Source organism: Vombatus ursinus, unplaced genomic scaffold (assembly GCF_900497805.2).
Source record: "Vombatus ursinus unplaced genomic scaffold, bare-nosed wombat genome assembly UNPS02014818.1, whole genome shotgun sequence".
NCBI classification, from domain to species: domain Eukaryota; kingdom Metazoa; phylum Chordata; class Mammalia; order Diprotodontia; family Vombatidae; genus Vombatus; species Vombatus ursinus.
Window position 1 is genome coordinate 43,376,134 of NW_020954596.1, and position 26,720 is coordinate 43,402,853.

Consider the following 26,720-nt stretch of genomic DNA (forward strand, 5'->3'; position numbering starts at 1 on the left):
TACTTCTTGACCAATTCTCTGTCCCAGAAGTTTTATGTTAGTGTTTCAGCCTTGTGAAGTCTCTTCAACATTAACTATTTCAAGTTTTTTAAAATGATCTTTGACAATCTGAGACTGTGAATTGAAACCTCAACATTGTTTCAAGTTTCATTTCTCTTAGGATTGGTGGTTTAGTGTATGGTTTGATGTGACCATTGATAATTTGGAGTCCTGTTTTTGATTAAAAAAAAAAAGTTCATATTCTTTGAACGCACCCATTGGAGGATTGCTCTGATTTCCATACATATTTATCAGTTCCTTAATTTGAACCCAAAGCTGTTAGTCTTGCATTAAAATTATCTTGTATTTATTTTGTATATGCTTTTTATATACTTACATATGCTTGTGTTGTCTCTCCTTATAGAAAGCAATTTCCTTGACTGTTTCACTTATACCTTTGTATCACCAAAGCCTAGCAAAAGGCCTAAAGTAAGAATTATAAAATACTTATCAACTGATTGAGTGAAAATTCCTTATATGTCTTAGATGCAAGGCTTTTTCCCATTAGATTGCTTTTCCTTTAACATTTCTCAATTACATGTAAAAAATCAATATTCATTTTATAAAATGTTGAGTTCCAAATTCTTTCCTTTCTCTGTATCCTTACTCCTCCTTGAGATGGCAAGCAGTTTGATACTGACTATAGATGTGAAGTAAGGCAAAACATAATTCCATATTAGCCATATTACAGAAGAAAACAGTGGCCAAAAACAAACAAACAAGAAAAACAAAGTTAAAAGTATTCTTCAATTTTCATTCAGATTCCATCAGTTCATGTAAGTCTTCTCATATTTTTTTACTGAAATTGTCCTGCTCATCATTTCTTAAAGCACAATAGTATTCCATGATAATCATATACTATAACATGCTCATCTCTTCCCCCATTAAGGGTCATCTCCTCAATTTCTAATTCTTTGACACTACAAAAAGAATTGGTATAAATTTTTTTTTTATAAAAAATGTTCCTTTTTCTTTTTTATCTCTTTGGGGTAGAGAGCTAGTAGTGTTGTTCCTGGGTCAAAGGGTATGCACAGTTTTATAACTCTTTGGGCATATTTCCAAATTGTTCTCCAGAATGGTTGGATCAGTTCACAGTTCCACCAACACTGAATTAGTGTCCCTATTTTTCTACATCCTCTTCAATATTTGTCATTTTCCTTTTCCGTCATGTTAGCCAATCTGATAAGTGTGAGGTGATACCTCAGAGGTGTTTCAATTTGCATTTTCTAATCAACGACAATTAAGCATTTTTCATATGACTATAGTTTTGATTTCTTCTTTTGAAAATTGCCTGTTCATATCCTTTAACCACTTATGAATTGGAGAATAACTCATTTTCTTAATACATATTTAAGAAATGAGGCTTACGTTAGAGAACCTTATTGTATCCCCCCCCCCGTTTCCTTCTTTCCTTCTAATCTCAGTTGCATTGGTTTTGTTTGTGATTTTTTTTAATTTGATGTAATCAAAATTATTTATTTTATATCTTGTAATCCTCTCTATATTTTTGTTCATAAATTCTGTTCTTATCCATAGATCTGACTGGCAAAATTTTCCATGTTCTCCTAATTTGCTTATAATATCTTCCCTTATGTCTAAATCATGTGCCCATTTTGACTTTATCTTAGTATAGGATGTGATATGTTGGTGTATGCCTAGTTTCTGCCAAACTACTTTCCAGTTTTCTAAACAAATTTGTAAAATTGTGAGTTCTTATCCCAAAATCTAGGATCTTTGGATTTATCAAACACTAGATTATTATGGTCATTTACTACTGTGTATGGTATAACTAATGTATTCCACTGATCCACCACTCTATTTCTTAGCCAGTACCAGATTATTTTGATGATTACCATTTTGTAATACAGTTTGAGATCTGGTATGGCTAGGCCACCTTCCTTGACATTTTTTCCATTGATTCCCTTGATATTCTTGATGTTTTCTTCTGCCAAATTAATTTTGTTACTATTGTTTCTAGTTCTATAAAGGCATTCTTTGGTAGTTTGATTGGCATGGCACTGAATAAGTAAATTAATTTAGACATAATTGTCATTTTTATTATATTGCTTCATCCTATCCATGAGCAAGTGATATTTTTCTAATTGTTTAATTCTCACTTCATTTGTGTGAAAAGTGTTTTATAATTGTGTTATTATACTTTCTGGGTCTGTCTCAGCAAGTAGACTCCCAAATATTTCATATTGTCTGAAGTTATTTTAAATGGAATTTTTCTTTCTACCTCCTGCTGCTGGATTTTGTTGGCAATATAAAAAAATGCTGATGATTTATGTGGCTTTATATTATATCTTTCAACTTTGCTGAAGCTGCTAATTGTTTCTAAGTCTAAGTTGCTAATGAAAATCTAATTTTTGCCAATCTGCTTTCTAGTTTTTTTTTTCACATAGGTCTTCTCAAATAAGGATTCATACCCTACATTTTCCATTCCTTAGTATTTTATACTCTTACCTTTTTTAACCTTGGTTTCCTGTTTTCAACTGCTTCTGTGTCTTTCCTGAAGTATTTTATTGATTTGTATTTATATTTCTTAACCAGTACAAAATAATTTTGATTATTATAATCTTACAATGTAGTGTGGGAACCAAAAGTCATTGAAGGTCCTTGACCAGGATAGGATAATTATCAGATATATTTTAGGAAGATTATTTTGTTAGCTAGATAGAGGTTGAAATTGAAAGGGAAGAAATTAAAGACATATACTGTTTACTTGATGAGCTGAATGAACTTAAAAAAAGTTTATATATTTAAGAAGTAGTGATATAGAAATCTGGAAAAAGAATAAAATTCTGAAATTCCAAGAGGAGTTCCTTGAGACAAAACTGTACCATTGAGATACATAAGTCCAAGAAAAGAGGAATCCATATTGATCAGGAATTCAAAAAGAAGGAGCATATATCTGTATATAAGGTATTCTGACACTGAGAACATCAATTATAAATCTAATTGTAGCATCTGCTCTGTACCATCAAATCATCATATGAAATTTTTAAAAGATGAAATGAAATGAAATACAACTATATTTATGCATGAAACATCAGATAACCTTATATACCAGAGATTCCTAACCTTTTTACATATCACGGTATTGCTGAAGTTGCTGTAATAAACAAAACAACAATCAATTACTGTCCTTGTCCTCGAGGATCTTATATTCCGTTGTTCAAGGAGTGGACAAAGGGAGACAACATGAACACAGGTAAGTACAAATATACACAAAAGTAAATATAAGGTGATTTCTGTAGAGAGAGGATACTAATGCCTGGGATAATGAGTAGAAATCAGAATAGGTCCCCAATACGAAGTAGTACTTGAATTAAGCCTTTAAAGACACTAGGGATTCTAGATTGCAGAGGGAAGGAAGGAAGGAAGCATTCCAGACACTGAGGATAGACTTTGCAAAGACATGGAGATAGGTATATCATATACAGATAATATCAAGTGTGCTGGTTAGACTGGAATGGACAGTATATGAAAGACAATAATGTGCAATAATCCTGGAAAACTAGGTTGGAACTTATTATCATGGCATGTCAATGCCAAACAGAGTTTATATTTTTCCCCTAAGGGGAATAACAAATCCTTAAAATTTCTTGAGCAAAGAACTGAAATGCTCGAACTCTTAATTTAGAAATATCCATTTGGAAACTGTCTGGAGAATGGAATGGAGGCAGGGAGATAAATTGGGAGCCAATTACATCAAACCCAGGAGAGAAGTAATAAAGACCTGAGTTATGGTGGTAACAATGTGAGAACAAAGGATAAGATTTAAAAACTGTTTGGATGAGGGATGGGATATGGGAGAGAGAAAAGTTAAGGATGACTGAGATTTTGAATGTGGTCACTGTTTTAGACATGTGGGCTTTGAGAAACATAGGCGATCTCCAGCTGGAAATGCCCAAAGACATTTGGTGTTATGGGACTGACACTCAAGAAAAGTTTACAGCATAAATACCCTTTGTTAACACCAAAGCATTTTGTGAACCCCACATAATATTTTCTGTATTACTAGTATATTTAAACATAATTGCACTTGCAATTTAGTAGTGGAGCTATATGGATTTGAAAAATAATACATGTCTGGCATACTTTTGATTTTAGCTTATAGAAAGTATGTTTATTTATGTATTTATTCACATATGGATTTAAGCACTGCTTTGAATAGTTGTATAGCTGTCTACAAGTTTATAACCTACAGATTGGATGGCATTTTCACATAGTTAATAGCAAATAAAGATCCCTTCCCCATACTTTTTGTAGAGTTGTCTCCCACTCTTCTTATAGAAATACTGGGTTATAGAACCCATTGAAGACAAAAATAATTCATTTTTGCTACTTTATCTGCCAACAGGCACCAATTTTGGAAGAAAAGATGGTATGTTAATGGCAGAATGGTGATGTATCAAAAAAGAATGTCTAAGCTTTTAAAAGGTCTAGAAACTATGCTGTTTGAAAAATGGTCAAAGAAAACTAGAGAAGTTTAGTCTAGAGAGCAGAACATTCATGGAGTGAGTTATCAATATCTTCAAATATATGGATGGCTGTCATGTATAAGGGAGACTTTTAAGGCTTCTCTAGAAAGCAAGCTGATGGCCAATAGGTGGCTGTTATAAGATGGAAACAGCACTCAAAGGGAATATCACATATCTAATATCCTGAGATCTTTGATATTTTCTTTTATCACTCAAAAAGTGGAAAGGCTATCTAACCTTTGCAACAGAATTAATTGCTTTAGTATATAATAAGGACATAACAAAAAAATTGATGATGGAAATATTGCCTAATCTGAAAACTAGGGATTTCTTCATTATGAAAAGTGTTTAAGCAGAAGCCAAATAATCTTATCTGTTAGAGAATCTTGCTTGAGATTCTTTCATTGGAGCAAAGGTTGGGATCAAATGGCATCTAAGGTCTCTTCTAACCCTAATGTTCTCTGATTCTCTGATTTATCTATTCATCTTTGAGTTAATATAACTTTCATTCAGACCACCTGTGACTGATCAGACCAATACAAGTTTGGAATGCTCTGCTACAAGTCAGAAACATATATTCCCTGTGAACATTTGGAGTGGATTCTCTAAATTTGTACATCTCATGTTTCTTTTCAGCTAATTCAATTCTGCTTTGCTCATAGAGCACAGCACCTTCTTTGATTAGGGCACACCATGCTGGGCAGTCCTGTGCCAGTGTCTCCCATCAATTCCAAAGTTCTTCAGAGTGACATTAAGAGTGTGCTTGTATCAATTCTTCTAACCACCACACGAGCGCTTGCCTTGCATGAGTTCTCTGTAAAATTGGCGTTTGAAAAATGTGGCCAGCCCACGACATCTGTGCTCTCTGCAGTAGAGTTTAAATGCTTGGCAGTTTAATTCAAGACATGAAGTGTCCAGTTCCTTATCCTGCCAGATGATCTTCAGAATCTTCCTAAGATAATTTATATGGAAATAATTCAGTTTCCTGGTATGGTGTTTGTATATTGTCCAGGTTTCTTAGACATACCACAAGGAGGTTAACACAAGGGCTTTGTAATCCTTCAGTTTGGTAGTCAGTCCTTTGGAGACCTCTTCTCTCCCACATTTTCCTTTGTAGGTTCCCAAACACTGAGCTAGCTCTGGCAATTTGGACATCAACCTCATTATCAATACATGCATACTTTGGAAAGTACTCTGCCAAGGTAAGTGAACTTATCCACAGTATTCAAAACTTCTCCATTTCATGCACTTGATGTTTCTACATGTGTATGGTATAGTGTTGGCTGGTGAAGCACCTGTTTTCTTAGTGTTAATTGTTAGGTCAATATTAGCACAAATAGCAGAAAATCATTCTATACTTTGTTGCATCTCAGCTTCAGAGGCTGCGTTGAGTGCTCAATTATCTGTTGTTTCTCTGTTTATTCTTTTATTTTTCTTACTAGTTTCCCCTTGCCTCATTCTTTCAGTATGTGATTAACATCTGTCTTGTTCATCAGTCCTCTTTTTGTGTCTGTCTTGAGTCTTATACTTGAAGATGAAATTTTCTGTTGAGCTCTGGTCTTTTCATCAGGAAGATTTGGAAGTCCCCTATTTTATTGAATATCCATTTCCTCCCCTGAAAGATTATGTTCATTTTCACTGGGAAGTTCATCCTTGGTTGTAATCCAAGCTCCTTTGCTTACAGAATATCATATTCTACAACCTACAGTCTTTTATTATAGAAGTTGCAAGGTCCTGTGTAATACTGACTGTGGTTCCATGATATTTATATTGTTTCTTTCTGACTGTGGGCAGTATTTTCTCTTTGACCTGGTAATTTTGGAATTTGCCTACTATATTCCTTGGCATTTTCAATTTGGGATCTTTTTCAGGAGGTGATTATTGGATTTTTGCTATGGCTATTTTACCCTCTGGTTCTAGGACCTCGGGCAATTTTCCTTGATGATTTCCTGAAAAAATACGGTCCAGGCTCTTTTTTTCATTGTAAGTTTCAGGTAGACCAATAATTTTTAAATTGTCTCTCCTGGATCTATTTTCCAGGTCAGTTGTTTTACCAATGAGGTATTTTACGTTTTTACCTATTTTTTCATTCTTTTATTTCTGTTTGACTGATTCTTACTCTCTCATAGAGTACCTTCCATTTGCTCAATTCTAATTTTTAACAAATCATTTTCTTCTATTAGATTTTGTGCCTCCTTTTCCATTTGGTCCATTGCATTTTTTAAGGAATTCTTCTCTTCAGTGAGTTTTTGTGTCTCTTTTTCTGTTTGGCCAATTCTGCTTTTTAAGGAGTTTGTTTTGTCAGTTAATTTTTGTCCTTCCTTTTCCAAGTTATTGACTCTCTCTTGCATACCTCTCATTTCTTTTCCCAATTTTTCTTTTACCTCTCTTATTTGACTTTTAAAATCTTTCTTCAGCTCTTCGAAGGAGGTTTTTTTGGGTCTCAGACCAGTTCATATTCCCTTTTGAGTTTCCAGATGTGGTTTTGCTGACAATGTTGTTCTCTTCAGAATTTCTGCCTTGATCTTCACTGCTCCCTTAATAAGAATCTATGGTACATTTCTTTTTGCTCATGGTGTTTGCTTATTTCCTGGCCTTTAAAAAAGATTGAGCTCTTCTACTGGGGAGCAGGGGGCACTGGTCCAAGCTTGTGTGCTAGAGCCTCCGATGCTGGCAGTTGGAGGCTGTAGAGTTCTGGCAGCTTACCTGGTGTTGGGCTGGAATAAGCAACAATGGAACTCTAGGGGTAGGATTGAGTAGGCTAGCCCCTGGAGGTTGCCTGCTCAGCTGGGCCTTTCCTTTCTTTCAGCTTCTTGCAGATGGATGTTTAGCTGCTGTGGGATATTTCTCTACCTGAGGCTACCCTAGGAGCTGTGCTTTCCAGAGTTTTGCTGAGGCACTTGGAGACTTGGCTGCCAGAGAATACCCTGGCACGTAGTGGTTTTCCAACCTGGTTTCCACTAATTCCCCTGCCTGTACCAAGGCACTCAGAGGTCCTGGTGTTGGTGTTTGCCTACTCCACCACCTGGGGTTCAGGATCTTCCCCCAAGTATGCTGAGGTGGGACTTTCCTCTAGTTTGCTGGGATGTCTCCCCTCTATGCTGCTCCCCTTCCTCCAGAGAAAGAGGGGCCTTTCCTGTTAATCCCTCAATTTTTCTGGCTACCTCTTGTCTTTCTGCTGGTTCAGCTCTTCCAGGGTTTTCCTGAGGTGAAATGTTCTGGACTTTCAGAGGTTAATAAGGGAAGGTGAGAGAGACTTACTTTTTACTCCGCCATCTTGGCTCCAGAAGTCACCTCAAGAAAGTTTTTGTACTGAGTTGCATCTTAAAGAGAGAGATTCTGAGGTGGTGAAAGAGAAAATGCACTCCAACCATAGACAACTGGTAAAAAGATTAGAGACAAGAGAGTAATGGGTGAGTGACACAGAAAAAAGACAGCTTGCCTGGAAAGTGAAAAGTGAAAAGTAATGTCTGATAAAGCTGATCAAATCAGTTGGGGCAGGTTGTATAAGGACCTAAAGACTAAAAAGAGGAATTTTTATTATTATTTTATTCTAGGGCAGGGGTCCCAAACCTTTTATGTACTATTGTACCCTTTGGCAATCTGGTAGAGCCTATACACTTCTTTTCTGAATAATGTCTTTAAATGCACATGCTTGCGCACACACACACACACACACACACACAAACACACTACAAAGGATTACAAAAGAAATCAATTATACTGAAATGAAGATGTACTTTTTCTCATTCAAGTTCATGGATGCTTTAAAATCTAACTACCAGTTTGTTATGGGTCTATGTACCCCAAGTTAAGAAATGCACTCCTAGAGTCAATAAGAGGCCACTAAGATCCTGATTTATTGGGTGAAAATCTCATCTACAGGTCATTTTCATGCCCTCCTTATCTCAATAAATTATCTTTGTGACTTGTTGTGGATAAAATAATTAATTGGCTTGTGGCCATCTTTCTGGTGAAGAGTCTCTTCACATTTGCCCAAGCTGATTTTCAGATGACAGGAATCCGGTCAATTATTTGAGACTTTTCAGTTTGGACAAAAATGGCAAGTGCTTATGGTGCAAAGATATAGACTTGATGTGCCTACCGTCAGCTCCACACCTTGACAATATGCCAGGGTAGGACTGTAAAGGAAGGTAAACTATGACATTTCTGTAATAACTCAGTAGATGCTGGTTGTTATTGAATTTTACATTAGGATTTTGTCTAGCCAAAGATGTTCATCTTAAGGTTTGGTTTCAATTCCTGAGAAGGAAGCTATTTTTCCAGGGTTTCACATGTTTCTAGTCAGTAGTAATTACATTCTACATAGCATTGTTTTTATCCTGAGATCTTTGATATTTTCTTTTATCACTCACAAACTGGGAAAGCTATCCAACCTTTGCAACAAAATTAATTGTTTTAGTATATATTAGTGACATCACCATAAAAAACAAAACATTTTCAAGTGAAGGTGGTGGAATAATAATCCTACACTATTCATGATTATACATTTTTGAGAATAGTTAACATTATTATCACAGATCAAGAGCTCAGAGACAGATTTACAATTCTCACAAATACTATTCAACTTTTATAGCACAAAATGTCATTTTTAAACAATGAATCATCATTCTCATACAATTTTTCATCAAGCAATTAGTAATTACCAATAGATAGTAGTTCTTATCAAGGAGTTTCTAAGGAATAAAAAAAGCTCACAAATGGTTTGGGAAATAGCTGCCTTTTACTTCAATATATTTTGGCTTCAGCCGCCTGGTCTCAGCACATATCATTAGCAGCTATCTCAGCGGATAGACTTAATTATCACTATTTCTTTTGGATGATGAATACTAAATAGAGTACTTGCTCTGTTAGGAGGTCTGAAACTGCTTCTGATATCAAAAATGATACCGCTGGAAGTATCATGAAGTGGAAATCTTAGGCCTTGCTAATGCACATCTGATTGTTGCTACATGCTGTTTTTAACTGTCTCGGGAGTGTATGATTTTACTAATCATTGCCATAATACTAATGATTCCAGTAGACATTAGTGGAATTTTAAACTTGATGATCTCTTTTAAACAAGACTTAACATTCAAATTTATCCATGTCTGACACACTGAAAATGAAATTTTTAATGGAAGCTGATGAAAGGTCATCTTGTTTTCAGAAAATATATTTTCAAGTTGATTATTCATCATCAAATGCTGAGCTTGGAAATTTAAAAAAATAAAACAAAGCAAAACAAACAAACTTGGTTGAGTGCATCTAAAGAAAAGCCAGAGAGCCAGATTCTGTCTTGTTGAAAGAAGAGTTGGCAATAATGATTGTTCACCTTTTCTACTTCTGAGAATCTGGAAGTCACAGTGACCCTTAAAAACACAATATTTTGGAGAAAAATTAATGGAAATGGAGAGCATTGGTTTTGATGAGGGAATGTTTGTAGTGGACATGATACAACATTAGTGCTACTCCATAATAAAACAAAATAGAGTCATTGTCATATTTCATTCAAAGATAAAGAACAAGAATGTAGTTTCACAAGGCAGATTTGCACATACAGAAAAAAGCATAAAGTCTTTTATACTTTTCTTATCTAATAACCCCTGTACTAAGATTTGAGTGAAAAATCTTAGCAGTTTAGAATTAGTTGACTTTTCTGGAAGTCAAAGCAATAGAAAGTGATCTTTATTAGAATTAGAACAAGGGATTTTCCCAAGTAACCTCAGCAGTTTGCCCAGCATTGTCAACATCCTCATCAATAAAAATAATAAATCTGCTGGAGCATTGAAGAAAATTAAAGTAAAATGACAGACAAATGCAGTGAAAATTAGAAAATCAGTTTACATCCTTAAACTTTTTCTTCCTTTCTTTTGGTATTATTGAGAACAAAAACAAAAATAAGATAAAAAAATTCCAGTAGCCTTCTTTCTTCCTCACCAGGGCTAAGTATTTTCTCTATTTATAGTTGAAATCGTATCTATGAAGTTTTAATATGATTTGCTTAAGTCATATTTTCTCTGTGTCTAGTAATAGTGAAAAAATAGATTACAGCATAGGGTTTCACTTCAGCCAATCAGAAAGCTTATTCTACTTCTTGTATGTAGCAGACATATAAGAATCACAGTGGGTGGAATTTTAAGCAACTACAAATAAAAAGAATTCTGGTAAAGAGAAGAAAGAAGGAGAGGGACATTCAAATAACTGCTCCTTTTTCTCTTGTTCCAAACCACCACCTCTCAAGGCATCTCATTCCACTTTCGAGTAGCTCTGTTAGGAACTTTTTAAAAATCATTTTCCTTCTACTTTAAGCATTTGAAGGACTGTCAAATGAAATGAGAATTAGACTTTATCTATTTGGACCTAATGGTCAGAAGCAGGAAGATTGTGTGGGCATTACAAAGAGTCAAATTTAGCCCTGGTGTCAAGAAGAAAAAAAAAACTTCCTGAAGATTAGAGCTATCCCAAAGTGAAACATGCTTCTTCAATATGTAGCTGTTTCATCTTTATTGGAGGTGCCATCAGAGAATGAATGTTCACAGGTCACATATATGATGGTGTATTTTCAGATATGGGTTTGACTAGATGGCTCTTACCATTCTTTCCAAAAATTCATATTTCATCTTTTGTACTCTCCCACCTTCTCTCCTTTCTCTTCCCCTCCTCTATGAGATCAAACATTGACTATATCTACCATCCAGGATTGTGGTCTTATAGGACTTGCATATATGAATAATAAAAGTGTAAACAAAAGACATGTTGGAAACTTAGGAATGAAAGATCATTTCCTAACAGAAGGACAATGGAAAGCTTCTACAAAGAGGTGAAATTTGAATTTGGTCATGAAGCAGAGGATTCATCAACTGGGAATTGTTGGGGAAGGGACACAGGCATACAGCATGAAATGAACAAAGATATTCTGATGGAAGACTACAGGATGTGTGAAGGTTGATAAATCCACTGTGTGTGAGGCAAGGGGATGTAGAAAGGGAAAATAAGAGAAAATTTTAGAAATATAAAGAGCTAATTGAAAGGCACAATAAAGACCCATTTGACTTGTTGATATTGCAGCAGTCCACATGCATAGTAATAAAGATAATAGGATGGTAGCATAGAAATAAAAAGAAGGGAACAACCAAAAGAGGGCTTAGAAAGATACAGTAGAATTTATAGGACATAGTGGGTAAGCAGGGGAAAAGAAAAGTAGAAGCTAATACCAAGTTTCTGAAAATGGATAACTAGGTGAATAGTGGTTCCATTGAAAGAAATAGAAAGGTCTCAGGGATTAGAGCTGGAGGAAAAAATAAGCTTAGTTTAGTGTACTTTGATTTTGAGTTGCTGTTGGGTTATACAAGTGGGGAAAGCCAGCAGACATTTGGAAATCTTGATTGGTAGTTTGTAGAGAAGTCATTATTAGAGTGAAACGTTTGGGAGTCTTTCCCTAGATGTGATTGATATGTGCATTTGGAAGACCAGATTGATAAGGAGGAGATTTAGATTTGTAACTTTATAGAATAAAGTCATACAATTTTTAACTCAGGCATTGTTGTGATGTCCAGTGGCAGAAAATCTTTCAGGATTCTCAAAAAAATTCATATTTGATCTTTTGTACCATCCTAACTACCACCTTCTCTCTTTTCTCTTCCCCTCCCCCACAAGACCAAACATTACCCTATATCTATCCAATCAATGTCCATTACCCTAATCAGGCCTATCCTTGCTTACTCCAAATAAAACAACCATTCTTTTACCATTTCTCATAACAATTAAGTGTGATAAATAAGAAAATTCAAAATAATATATGAATTAATACACATAACATTTATTTGTTAACTACTGTGATGCTAACCCTTGCTCACAATACTATGGTAGAATTAAAAATACTCATTCTCTTGCCCTCAACAATCCCATTATAATTTTCCACAGGATAGTACATCTCTGAGCCTTTTTACTGGCTTTCTCCTAAGTCTTCCTCTTCATCCCTCTAAAAGTCCCTGGTTTCCTTTAAGGCTCATCTAAAATTCCACCTATGGAAGAAGCCTTCTTAATTCCCACGTTGGCCTCAGATGTCGAAAACTTCTCCTGTAAGGCTGCTTCCCATCTACTCTGTAGGTATCTTGCATATACCTAAATATTTATCTTTGATTTCTCCCACTAGAATGTGTTTTCATTGAGGGCAGACATCCTTTCTTTGTTTCTATAGCATTTATCACAATTCTTGGTGGATAGTAAGGGACTAACTGCTTATAGATTGATTGATTAATGTGAAATTCACAATATGTAAGCTTGCAAAAGAAGTAAGCAAATTTTTAAAAGCAACATGCAATTGAGTGAGAATCAATATATTACAAAAAGAATATATAGTACTGAGAGGATGAGGAACAAAAGTACCAGAAGATATGGTAAGATTATGAAAAACAACATAAAGAAGATTTTTGAGCTTGGTGATAAAGGTAAGACCTTCAATTGGCATTTAAAAGGGAAAGAAAAAAGAATACTAAAAGGGAAAAGTATAAAAATATAGATTAGTTCTATGTTCCCAGTGGCTATGTGTGTGTGTGTGTGTGAATGTGTACAATAAGTTGCTTGGTGAGATTAGAGAGTGTGTCAAGGTAAGAAGAGATGAGGATGTTTTTAATGGACAATCTTCATAGGTACTCTAGGTTTTTAAATTGGGAAACAATATTATTAATGTACTATAAATATTGCTGGATAAGTGAGCAAGGAAGGTAAAGATTCATGGGGTTCATGTAAACTGTAACTGTAAAAAAACTGTAAAAATGTAAGAAAGACATCAACAATGACATTTTTACTTAGACATATATAGTGTTGAGAGAGGCAGCACCAGCATGGAATGGGAAAGTACATGTTACCAATTTGTTGTTCAGCCTAATTGATTTAGACACTGATTTAATATTGGTTTTGTGTCTGTATACAACAAAGAATCAGAACCCAGACAAGAAAATATGATGAAATCATTCTATAGCGTAGAATAGTCTTCTCCTTAAAATTAGTAAAACTGGTGATCTAGAACCTAAAATCACCTTCACTATTATATTCCAGTAATCTGAGTGTCTTGGGTCACTGCTCTTCCACTGATAAAAAATGGCAATGATCTCAATGTCTACATGGAATAAATTAACATTCTAATTTTATATGTGTGCAATGTAAATTGCAAGTATTTGTTAAGAAATGTCTTTGATCAATATATTTTCCCCAGGCACAAGGTGGAGGGGAGGGGAGAGAATTCATTGCAGTAAATTTATAATTGCATTAATTTTATTCTAGGAATATACTTAATAATTTGCATCCCTCAAAATTGACTGATGTAAGTGCTATGTGAATTAATTTCAATAGTTTTTGACAATGTCCTTTATTATCCCCTCTTTCACTCTGAAGAAAATTCAAGCTACACAGAATTGTGCATAATGTAGCTTTTTAGTCATAAAATGAAGAGGAAGCTTATGTACAGATGACAGTGATTTAAGACTTGTGAGAACATCTTTACTTACCTGCATTTGAAATCAGGCCCAGTCTCTAGTCAAGATGTAGTAAATATTTTGCACTTTCATTGGAAACTACAACATCCATTCACTCACACAAACTTGTCTTTCTCATGGCATCTTAATCCTAGTGATAAATTGGATTCAACCCCCAAAATATCCAAACCTGTCCATTTTTAGGGAAAATTGATAGTAAAGCAATTTGACTTCTCAGAAAACCAGTTTTCACAATGTTGGTCTGTTGCAATATTGATCCTCTTTGTAATACAGTGTTTGTTGAACTCATAGCTGCAATTTGTTCCCTTCAGAAAATTAATACCAAGGCTTTAATCAATAATATACATATAGTAAATTTTGCATACTATTTGGATTCTTACTGAGATTATATTAAGTAAATGTACACGAAATGTGGAGAGAACCTATGCAATCCAGGTAATTCAATCCTCTCCGACCTCCCTCCTACCTCCTACCTCCCTACACATGTATGTATGTATATATGTATGTAGATAGATAGATAGATAGATAGATAGATAGATAGATAGATAGATAGGTGTTAGAGGAAGAAAATGATTTTTTTTTAAACTTAGATACTTCATGGCATGGACAAATTCACAAGATTTTTTAAAATCAGATTATTCATTGCTTTATAAAGACACAAACATCATTAGCCATTGCTAAAAAGTATTTACATTGACCTGAATTCCACACAGCTACACTGTTCACATCCTTTGTAAACCTCTTTAATGTATTCTATTACATCTCATCTAAAATACTACTTATCTTAAATTCCTGGTAAATCGATCTTCCCTTCCTAGGTTAAGTTCATAGGCCACTTTCTAACATTTTTTTAATATGTTATATTGACATCACAATTTCCTGCTTTATCCCATGTGTAAGGCCACAGAAGAATCATCATTAGAAGAAGGAAGATCGTGCTGTAGTGTTGTAATAGAAGTAAGGATAGTTAGGTTCTAATCTCAGCTCCAATAATAACTGGTTGTGTGGTCTGTTTATCTTTTCTTCAGCTACAGTTGCCTAATCTGTTTTTAAAAAGGGATATGAGTATTCATAAAGTGGTTGTGAGAAAAGTCCTTTGCATCTCTGTGATAAATATAAGCTGTTCTTTGGGGTACAAAGAATGAGGACAATTGACCTTATTCTCCTGCTTTGGAAGCAGCTGAATGGTTAATAAGAGATGTAGCCAAAGTATATGAGAAGGAAGTTTCTCTAGCTGGTAGTAGTAGTCATCATTGTAGTAGCAGTAACAACAACAACAACAACAACAACAATAATAATAATAATAATAAACTAAATAAGGATTAGGATATGTATATAAAATCAGCTCATGAACTCTCTGCCTTCACTAAGAAAAAAATTGTTTCCTTTTCCAAACAAATCATTTGTTACTTTTTTTTCCTCCTGAGTCTTTCACATTCCTTTGTTTCTAATTTCACTTATGATTTTTTGTTTAATTTGCCTAGACCTGTGACTTCATCACTGTGTGGAAGGGTGCTCTACCAATGCAGGTTGGCAGCAACCCTCCTATTCAACCTGCAAAAGAGTTTGTGTAGGGGTACTGAGAGGCTAAAACTTAACCATAGTAATATATATAGTATATATAAGAGGAAAAATGTGAACAAGTCTTCCCAAATTTAAGCTTGGCCCTCTAACTTTGCATATAGCAAATACTTAAAATGTTTGTTGAATTGCACTGAATTGAATGGCATAAAAATGGCAGGGAAGAAAGGGTGAATACATAATTTGATTTGCCCCAGAATCAATCCATATCTTAGATGACCCTCCTGTGACAATTACTACCTCTATTAACCTTCCTGACCTTTATTTTCCTCATTGGTAAAAATCAGGGAGTTTGAACAGATTTCTGAGGTCTTTTTCAGCTTATAGATTTGTTTGAATGTATGCTCATATAATGCTGGCCTTTTACCCTAGCAGAACATTCCTAGTAAACATAAATACAACTGGCTTCACAGATATTTAGCTGTAAAAACATTTCCTAGATAATGAAAGGGAGAAAATACATTTATTATTGTTTTTCATATTATTATTTTATTTCCAATCTAGAAATAATCAGATTTGTCACTCAGCTCTGTTTTTTTTATTTTTTTATTTATTTCATTAAATATTACCCAATTACATGCAAAAAATTAACATTTTTTTTAAAAATTTGAATTCCAAATTTTCTCCCTCACTCCACCACCTACTCTTTGAGAAGACAAGCAAATTGATATTGATTACATATGGGAAGTCATACAAAACATATTTCTGTATTAGCCAAGTACATACAAAATACATGCAAATAACATACAAAATACATACAAAATATGTATGAAATATACAAAATACATGCAAAATACATATGAAATACATACAAAAAAATAAAAGAAGAAAAATTAAGAGAGTTTTTTTTTCTTTTTTTAAAGTTTGCTACAAACTGAATGCAGAGTTTATTAGTTCCCTCTCTGGAGGTGGATGGCATTTTTCACATGGGTCCTTTGCAATTGTCTTTGATCACTGCATTGCTGAAAATAGCTATATCATCCACAATGATCATCAGTACAGTATTATGGTGTACAATGTTCTCCTTGCTGTGTTTTCTTCACTTTGTATCAATTCATGTGAGTATTTATGGGTTTTTTTTCTGAAAGTATCTTGTCATCATTTTTTATAGTATAATCACAATCACATACCACAACTTCTTCAACCATTCCCCAATTAATGGACATTCTGTCAATTTCTAATTCTTTGCAACCACAAAAAGAACTGTTATAAATATTTTTATACAAATAGGTCATTTTTCCCTTTTCTTTGGTCTCTTCAGAATACAGATCTAGTAGTGGTATTTCTGGGTCAAACATAATACACAGTTTTATAGCCCTTTGGGCATAACTCCAAATTGTTCTCCAGAATGGTTGGACTAGTTCACAACTCCACCAACAAACCACACATTAGTGTCCCTGTTTTCAATAGCCTCTTCAGTAATTGTGATTTTCTTTTCTTGTCATGTTAGCCAATCTGATAGGTATGAAGTGGTATGTCAGAGTTATTTCAATTTATATTTCCCTAAACAGTAGTCATTAAGAGTATTTTTGTCATTTGATTCTTTATAGTTTCTATTTCTTTTCTGAAAACTGCCTATTCGTATTCTTTGACTATTCATCAACTGGGGAATGATTTTTATTTTTTATGAATAAAATTTAAAAATTAAGTTCCTTTTATTTTTGGGAAAAGAGGATTTTATCAGAGAAACTTGGGGTAAATTTTTCCTGTTTTTTGTTTACCTTCTAATTTTGTCTGTATTTGTTTTGCTTGTGCAAAACCTTTTTAATTTCATCTAATCAAAATTATCCATTTTACTTCCCATGACCCTCTCCATCTCATATTTGGTCATAAATTCTTCCATTATCAATAGATATGAAAGGTATGTTTTTCCATGATACTCTAATTTACTTACCATATTACATTTTAAGTATTAACCATCTATACATTTTAACCTTATCTTGGTATAGTGTGTGAGATGTTGGTCTATGCCTAGCTTCTGCTAAACTGCTTTTCAGTTTTCCCAGCAATTTTTGTCAAATGGTGAGTTCTTAAAAACTTGGATCTTTGGATTCATCAAAAACTGGATTACTAAGGTAATTTACTACTATACATCATGTTACTGATCTATTTCACTGATACACCACACTATTTCTTAGCCAGTACCAAATTGTTTTGATGATTACCACTTTGTAATACATTTTGAGATATGATATGACTATGCCACCTTCCTTCACATGAAGCATAATAAATTCTATTCCAATCCTTTATTTTAACTATGTGTGTGTCTCTCTGTTTCAAGTGTGTTTCTTGTAAATAACATCTTGTTGAATTCTGGTTTCGAATCCATTCTGCTTTCTGCTTCAGCTTTCTGGATCAGTTCATCCCATTCACATTCATATATATGATTATTAACTATGCATTTCCATCCACCCTATATTTTATCTTCTCTCTCTTTTTATCCTGTCCCTCTTCTAAAGTCTGTTTTGCTTCTGACCACTGCTTTTTTATCTTCTCTCTCTTTTATCATTCTCCTTTTCCCTTATATACTTCCCCTCCTACTTCCTTGTTAAGTAAAATAAATATCATTAGTTCTATCACTAATTGAGTGTGTGTGAGTGTGTGTGTGTGATTTTTCCTCTTAGAACCAATTTAAATATGAATGAAGTTCAAGCATTTTCCCCCTCCAATTTCTTCTTCCACTGTTAAAGGTCATCCCTATCCTTCTCCCTACTCCATTCTCTGCCAGCATTCCTCTTTCTTGCCTATCCTTTTTTTTTTAACACCATCCCAACATAATTAACTCACTCCCATAACCTCTTTCTATGTGCAATCCATCTAACTGCCCTAATAATAATAAATTTCTTAGGATTTACATGTATCATCTTCCCATATAGAAAGGTAAACAGTTTAACTATGTTTACCTTCTTTCATGTTTACCTTTTTTATGCTTCTCTTGAGTCTTATATTTGAAAGTCAAATTTTATATTCAGTTTTGGTCTTTTCATCAGGAATGCTTAAAAATATTTTATTTAATTAAACACCTATTTACTCTTTGAAAGATTTTACTCTATTTTGTTTGGTATGTTATTCTTAGTTGTAATCTCAGCTCTTTTACCATCTGGAATATCATATTCCAAGCCCTTGTCTCCTTTAAGATGCTAACTTCTAAATCTTATGTGATCCTGACTGTGGCTCCATGGTATTTGAGTGGATTCTTCCTGGCTACTTGCAATATTTCCTCTTGCACCTGGCAGTTCTTGAATTTGGCTGTAATATTACTAAGAATTTTCATTTTGGGATCACTTTCAGTTGTTGATTGATGAATTCTTTCAATTTTTATTTTACCCTCTGGTTCAAGAATATTGGGACTGTTTCCTTGATAATTTCTTGAAATATGATGTCTAAGCTCTTTGCTTGATCATAGCTTTTAAGCAGTCCAATAATTTTAAATTATCTCTCCTCAATTTATTTTTTGGATTATTTATTTTTGCACTGAGATAGTTCACATTTTTTCATTCTTCTGGCTTCATTTTATTATTTTGTTTTTTTAATATCTCATGGAGTCATTAATTTCCAATTCCTTAATTCTATTTTTTAAGGAATTATTTTCTTCAGTAAGTTTTTGTATATCTTTTTTTTCCACTTGATCAATTCTGCTTTTTAAGTAGCTATTTTCATCAGTGAATTTTTGTACTTCTTTTTTCCATTTGGCCAAGTCAATTTTTAAAGTGTTACTTTCTTTGGTATTTTGTGTCTTTTTATCAAGCTATTGATTTTATTTTCATATTTTTATTCATTTGCTTTCATTTCTTTACCTAATTTTTCCTCTACCACTCTTATTTGATTTTGAAAATCATTTTAGCTCTTCTAGGAATTCTTGTTTAGCTTGTGTCCAATTTACCTTTGTTTTTCTTTGAGATATTACATATAGCTATTTTGATTTCACTGTCTTCCTCTTAGTTTCTATCTTCATCTTCCATGTCACCACAGTAGTTTTTATGATCTGTTTGTTTATTTTTGTTTTCTTGTTTTTCTATCATATTTCTTGATTTTGAACTTTATGTTAAAGTTGCACTCTATTCCTGGGCTAGAGGTGGGGAACTGGGGTGGGTGAAGGGGATCTGTCTCAAGCTTCAGACTTTTTTTACTCTACTGCTTTAGGAGCTAATTCTGGGGGTTTGGAAGTTTTTGGTGCTTCTAAGGTAGTATGATCTGAGGTGAGATACGGTCACTGCTCTCCTGATCTGCACTCTGATCCCTACCCAGGAAGGCTTGCTAATCCCTTGGGATTGCAATTGACACTTCTTCTCAGGGTCCTTGGTCCCTTGTGATCAAAAGTAATATTGAACATCAGGGCTTCTGTTTCCTCTTGACCAAAAATGCTCCTCTCTGCCATTGAACTTGCCTATACATCAGAAGTGGGTATAGGCAATAAAGTTGCCCAACAGTAACTGATCCTGCAACTAGTACTAGCACAGAGTCAGTCCCCTGTACTCTTTTTCTAACTAGTTGCCGGTCCCCTTACTATCTTGGGCTTGAAAGCTTTTGAAGCTGCTGCTGCTTCTGTTACTACCCCCTGGTCCTACCACTCATATTTGATCCCTGGGGGCTTCAGTTCAGCCTCCACCACATGCTCCTCTCCATTCCTATGTTATAGATCTCTCTTTCTGACACTTTAAGTTGTCTTGGGCTGGAGGAATGTCTCAGTTTGACCTTTTGTTGGCTCTGCCATTCTAGAATTTGATTTAAGATATTATTTTAAAATTGTTTGGAAAGCAATTTTGAGGGAACTTAGCTGAGTACTTTTCCTACTCTGCTATATCACGGCTCAACTTCCAGTAGTCTCTCAACTCTGTTGTGTGCACTTTTAAGATAAAAAAGATATAGAAAGAAGTAATATCAAAGATATACTTGAGTGAGAGATGAAGTAGAGGGAAGACAGGGAGGGCAGGCTGGTTATTCAAAAAAGTAAATTCTGCCTGAGAAGAAAAAAGGGAAGTACTGATAAGATCAATGTGGTCATGGATAAAGAAGTGTCATGAGTAATAGTCATCTTCCTTAGAGAATACAGTCATATGGTGTTTCTCTCTCTCTCTCTCCCCACCCCCCCCACCTTCTGTACTCCTCCGCCGGAGAAATTTTATTTAACTAAGTGAGTTCTTGATGATTAATGACATTTTTATGCTGATTTTAAAATATTTAAGTACTCTTTTTTTATTCTATTACAAATGGTGCTAAGGTCGAGACAATCATATCATGGTATCTAAACTAGGAAGATTTTGGCAACATTAACTCAGTGCTGTCAGAGCGGACCTATGTTCAACCTAAATAGGTCTAGACCCTTCTCATCCCCACCAAATGTGAAATTGGACTAAAGTCTATGTGTCAGACATTTGCTGAAACTTCTTGTCTGTTCATTTTGGGCTACAGAAAATTAGGAAGAATGTCTAAGGTGTAGTAGTTATTGGGTTCCACGGTGCCAGAAAGAGTACTCATGGTTGATGAAACCAAAAAACCTTGAAGTACATATAATGATACAAAATGAACTTGATTTCTTAAAAACCTATATACCATTTTACATTTTAAAAAATTAAAGCAAGAGAGCCTAATTATGTTTTGCATGCTTATCTTCATCTATTTTGTCAGTTATTACATATATGAAGTTCTTTTTTTTTTAACAGCTACTTAATACATTAAAGATTCCCTGTACTTACCTTTTATAATGCAGAATACTCTGGGCTCATAATAAGAGAAAAGAGATGAGGGAGAAGGAATTGATTTTTACTGGAAATACTAAAACAAAACAAAACAAAAACCCCTATAAAAAGGTCTCACTTTATAAAGTGCTCTAAATCAAGTTTTGTTTCACACAACTTCTGATATTTAACAAATAAATTAAATTCTAATCCTGCCTTATTGGTCTTTAGAAACAAACAATATGTGGAAGAAAAGAAATATTTGAAGTTAACCAATATGGTATTGGCAAAAAATTACTTTGCTTATGTGGACAAATCCTATGGCTCAGACAAAACTCCTGAAGACAGTAAAATAGTATTCTATATTCATAAAGCAGAATTGATCTAAGATTAGTCAAAGTCAAGCTCCATATTTATGGCCAACACCTGATTTTTCAGCCACAAAGCCAATTTAACTATAAATTTCACTTACATAAAATGCACTGTACATACTATACTAAAAATGAGGTGTAGGGTATTTAGTAAATTACTTTCAGGAAGCATAAGGTTGGTAACTCAATAATTTCCCTCTTGACATAGTTTATCAGGCTATTTTTATTCATACATATGTAGAATTCTTTATTAGATTCATGAAATTCACAAAAGGGATATTAAGTGAATAACCATCATTTTTTATACATATGCTGTACTTATGGTAGAACATAATGCAATAATTAAGGTACATAAAATATCAATGATAAGACCCTGAAATTGCCTACGTGAGGCACTAGCTTATAGTTAAAAATTGATGAATTGGTTTTATTTATGCAAAAATGGACATTAATTAATGCTGATATGCTTTGGGATTTCTGTGTAATTATATGTAATGTTCAGATCAATCTGACAACAATTCATCATAATTATCGCCACTGTAATATATAACAAAGAAATTAAGCATTACTCAATTATCTCTGCACTAGGCATATGTGGATAATCTACTTACAATCAACAGAAATCATTTAATACCCACTGGTTAAACATTCTTGACAAAGGAAATACTTTATATTATCTTGAAAGCATTTTCTCATAAAGTACCTTTAGGGATGCTTTTCAAAGAGACTTCTGATTTGACTTTCACTTCTTTGTCATTTGCTCCCCCTTCTATGGACTAGACAGGACATAATGATAGTTCTGACTGCTAGGTAGCAAAATGAGTAGAATGAAGCACCAAGAGTCTTGAGCTCAAATCCAGCCTCAGGCACTAACTACCTGTGTAACCCTGAGGAAGTCACTTAACTTTCTATCTGTCTCAGTTTTCTCATTGATAAAATGAGGATAATGATGGCACCAAACACCAGGGTGTTTGTGAGGATGAAATTTGTGAAGTGCTTTATAAACCTTAAAGTTCTATAGAAATGCCTAGCTAACATTATTCAGGGAGTGAACAATATAGGCCTGAATTCAGTGCATGAATCTGATAGTTTATGTTTCACTGACTATGATGGTCTCAACCGTATTGCTGATCACTTGAATTTCATGTAACATATAAGAAAATCATGCTTCATCAATTGGCACTGAAATATAATCAGTGATATCATAGGGTAGTCCTAAAATTTCATGTTGTGTGTACTATAAAAAATGTGACTAAAATGTAATGGAAATAAACTCAGATTCAGTCCAAGTAATCTCAGAGTCCTATATATGACAGTTGAAATAATTTCATTCTCTATTGCAATATCAAGTTATTCTCACTAGGAGTCAGCAAAGCCTTTACTAGAAATAAAACTACCATAAAGATAAAAAGATATTTCCATTTTCTCACATATCACAAGAGACACTCAGAATGCAGAGGGGAGATAATTGGGAAATAAGTTAAACAAAAGTAAAAAAAAATAAATCAAATAAAAGGAAGTAACAGCCAAACACAACCTCTGTGAAATTAGGTTTAAAATAAACAATAAATTGAATGACAGCTAAGAGTAGAAGGAGAACAGTTAACTAAGGAAAATTCTTCTTAGCAAATTTCTCTGCAAAATGTTCCCTTTCAAAGATATGTAAGGAACTGGATTCAAATCTATCAGAAAAAGAGCCGTTCCACAATATGAATAACTAATTGTCAGGGGAAGAAATATAATCTATCAACTGCCATATTAAAAAATGCTCCAAATTGCTAATAGTTACAGAAATGCAAATTAAAGCAACTCTGTGGTTCTACTTTACAAACTTCAGATTGACAAAATTGACAAAAAAGACCAATGTTTAAGTGACTTAAGGAAAACAAGTATATTAATGTACCATTAGATTGGAGTTGCTGATGCCATTCTAGAAAGGAATTTAGAATTATGCCCTCAAAGTTACTAAACTGTGTGTGTCCTCAGACACAGCAATACCACTAACTGGCATACATTCTAAAGATACCAAAGAAAGTTGGAAAAGACCCATATATGTCAAAATATTTAGAGCACTTCTTTTAGTAGCAGCAAAGACCTGGAAAATAAGGGGGTGATTAAGGGAGTGTGATTAATTGGGCAACAAGTAATTAAAACATGTTATATTAATATATTGGAATATTATTTTACTATAAAAATTATGTACATGATGCAGAACAATAAGAATAATTATGTAAAGAAAACAACTTTGTAATTTCAAACAACATTGAAAGCCTTAAGAATGTCAACCAATACAATGACCAACCATGATTCTAGAAGATTGATGGAATCAAGATGAAGTTCATACATTGTTCTCCTTGAGGACACATATTTTAAAGGGCTTTGTTTTTCTTTTTTTCTGTCTATCTTTTTTTTAATAGTTGGGAAGATAAAATAAAATCTTATTAATTTTAAGAAGTTAAAAGAAAGTCAAGAATGCAGAAGGGATACTAAAAGTCATTTCCTTAAAATAATATTAATGAATTCATATGACTTACTTTAAGCTAAATGAATGAATATTTATTAAGACTAATTATTCCCATTGGGTGCTGAAAGATGGCTGCTATTATGTTCCATTGAGCATAGTGAGTATTGGGACTAAATTATCTTTTCAACAAATGAACACATATTTATTGAGTTCCTACTATTTCTCATTGTCTTTAGATATATTTCCATTTCACCATGTTTATATTTTCGGAATCCAAGAGTAAAACATTGGTAGTTCAGCAGCAGCTACCAAGCTACTGGTGTCAAGAGAATAGCGTAGAGAAGAGGTCCCCAGTGGCTAAACAATGGCACATAATTTGTGTTACAGGAGCTAGAGAAGATGATACAACAGCCTATTTGGACACCTGTGCTTCACAACCCATAGTATGTTTAAACCATATGCTTTCAAGCACTTAATGAATTGATAGACTTAGTAGCTGGGAACTACAGGGTACCCTAGAGATCACCTAGTCTAAATTCCTTATTATGTTGATGGAGAAACTATGACCAAGAGAGGGTACACAAACTTCCTGAAGTCACATGTCATTAATGAAAGGGACAGGAATAGCATCCTCAAAGCTCATGTTGTTTAACATAAGGTTGTCCTTATAAATGCAATAATAAGTACTTTAAAAATTGGCAGTAAACAAAATAAAAGAATAATGGAGAAAGAATATGTGAACTTCTGGCTAGGATGGCAATGATAGAAGATGTCGAGAAACTGATTTTTTCCCACAAAAAAATCTAAACAAGTGTCTGATAATGGACCCAGAAAGGATAGTAAAAATGAACTGAACCAAGGCCCAAAAGTATACCCCATCTATTCTAAGACCCAAAAAAAGATAGCCAAAATAGGAGTGAGTGGAAGGATCAAATTAAGGAATCTGTTGCTAGTTCAGGTAAAGATAAAAAGTATTGGAGGACAAGAGAGGCACCATACCAGAAAAAGTCAGACTCCAGCAACATTGAATACTGGGAGAACCTTATCAGAAAACAACTGAGGCACAAAAAGGCATAGAGTCAAGCTAAGAGTCCACAAATAGACCTTAAAAATGTCATCCCTCTACAAGAGGAGATGCCAGCCAGTGTTGGAACAATCACCAGCTCCAGTAATAGGGGACCTGAAGTTAGATCTTGGGCCTAACCTATAATAATATAAGTAGAATATAATATGGAAAAGAGAAAAGACACAACTCCAACTTCAGAGGGTTAATAATAAAAGGGGAGAAATGGAGTGGAAAAAAACAACATGAATTATTATCTTAACTTGGTAAAAAAAAGAAATAAAGATGAGGATTGAACCACTTCAATTATAAATTAATGGTATTTTTCATATTCTCTCTCTATAATCACTTTTTTTTTTAAAAAAGAGGGATCTAAGAAGAAAAGTATAAGAGGATATGATTGAGGAGAATATAAATTAACAGTCATAACTTTGAATATGAATAGGATGAACTTACCTATAAAATGTTGCACAGGGAGCAGAATAGATTGGAAAGTAGATTCCAGCAATAGTTGTTTTCAGGAAATACATTCAAAATATAAAGTTTCATCCACAGCCAAAGCAAAAGGATGGCATGGAACTTATTAATCTTCACACACAAATTCAACAAAACAAGGGGAAGTGATAAAGATCCCAGACAAGGCAATAGTAGAAGTAAACATGGTAAAAAGGAATCAGAGGAATACCATAATATTTATAGGTCCTAGAGAAATAATATCATATATATACACACACACACATATTATATATATATACATACATACATTCATATACATATGTATGTATATAACATTTAAATTATTAAAGGAAAAGTTAACCAATTTACATGGAGAAATGAATGTCAATATTATACTAATAAAGGGACTTCAATGTGTTCTTTTTAGTCACAAATTAGCAAAAGGTAATTTAGTGATTTGAATAGAATTTTTATTTTTTATTAATTTATTGTATTTCTTACATCATTATAATAATAACCAGTATCTTTCCTGCTCCCCTCTCAGAGAGGAATCACATAAAACAAATAGTATTTTTTTAAAGGAGGAAAAAATCAGCACAACCAGATCAATTCATTAGGAAAGTCTGAAAATGTACACAATGTATGACTTCAATATTGACTTCCCACCTCCATGAAAAGGTTGACTGGACTTGCTTTATTATTTCTTCATTTCCATAATGTTTGATCTTTATAATTATGTTACATTCATTTTTGATTTTTTGGTATGTGGTTCTTTCCATTTATATTATATTTATTATGCATATTGTTTTCATGTCTTTGCTTTCTTCACTCTGTGTTATTTCACCTAAATCTTTCCTCATTTCTATGGATTATTATTTATCATTAACATTGTTCAAACCTAGCTTTATATGGTTAAAAAAATTGTCTAAGTCAAAAAGCTTACTTTAGAGATCAGGTTGACTTCAGAGACACTGCAGGAAAACCAGGTGATTGGAAGGAATACTTAGAACCTACCTAATGTTTGTTTACATATATATATACACACACACACACACACATATATATATATATATATATATAT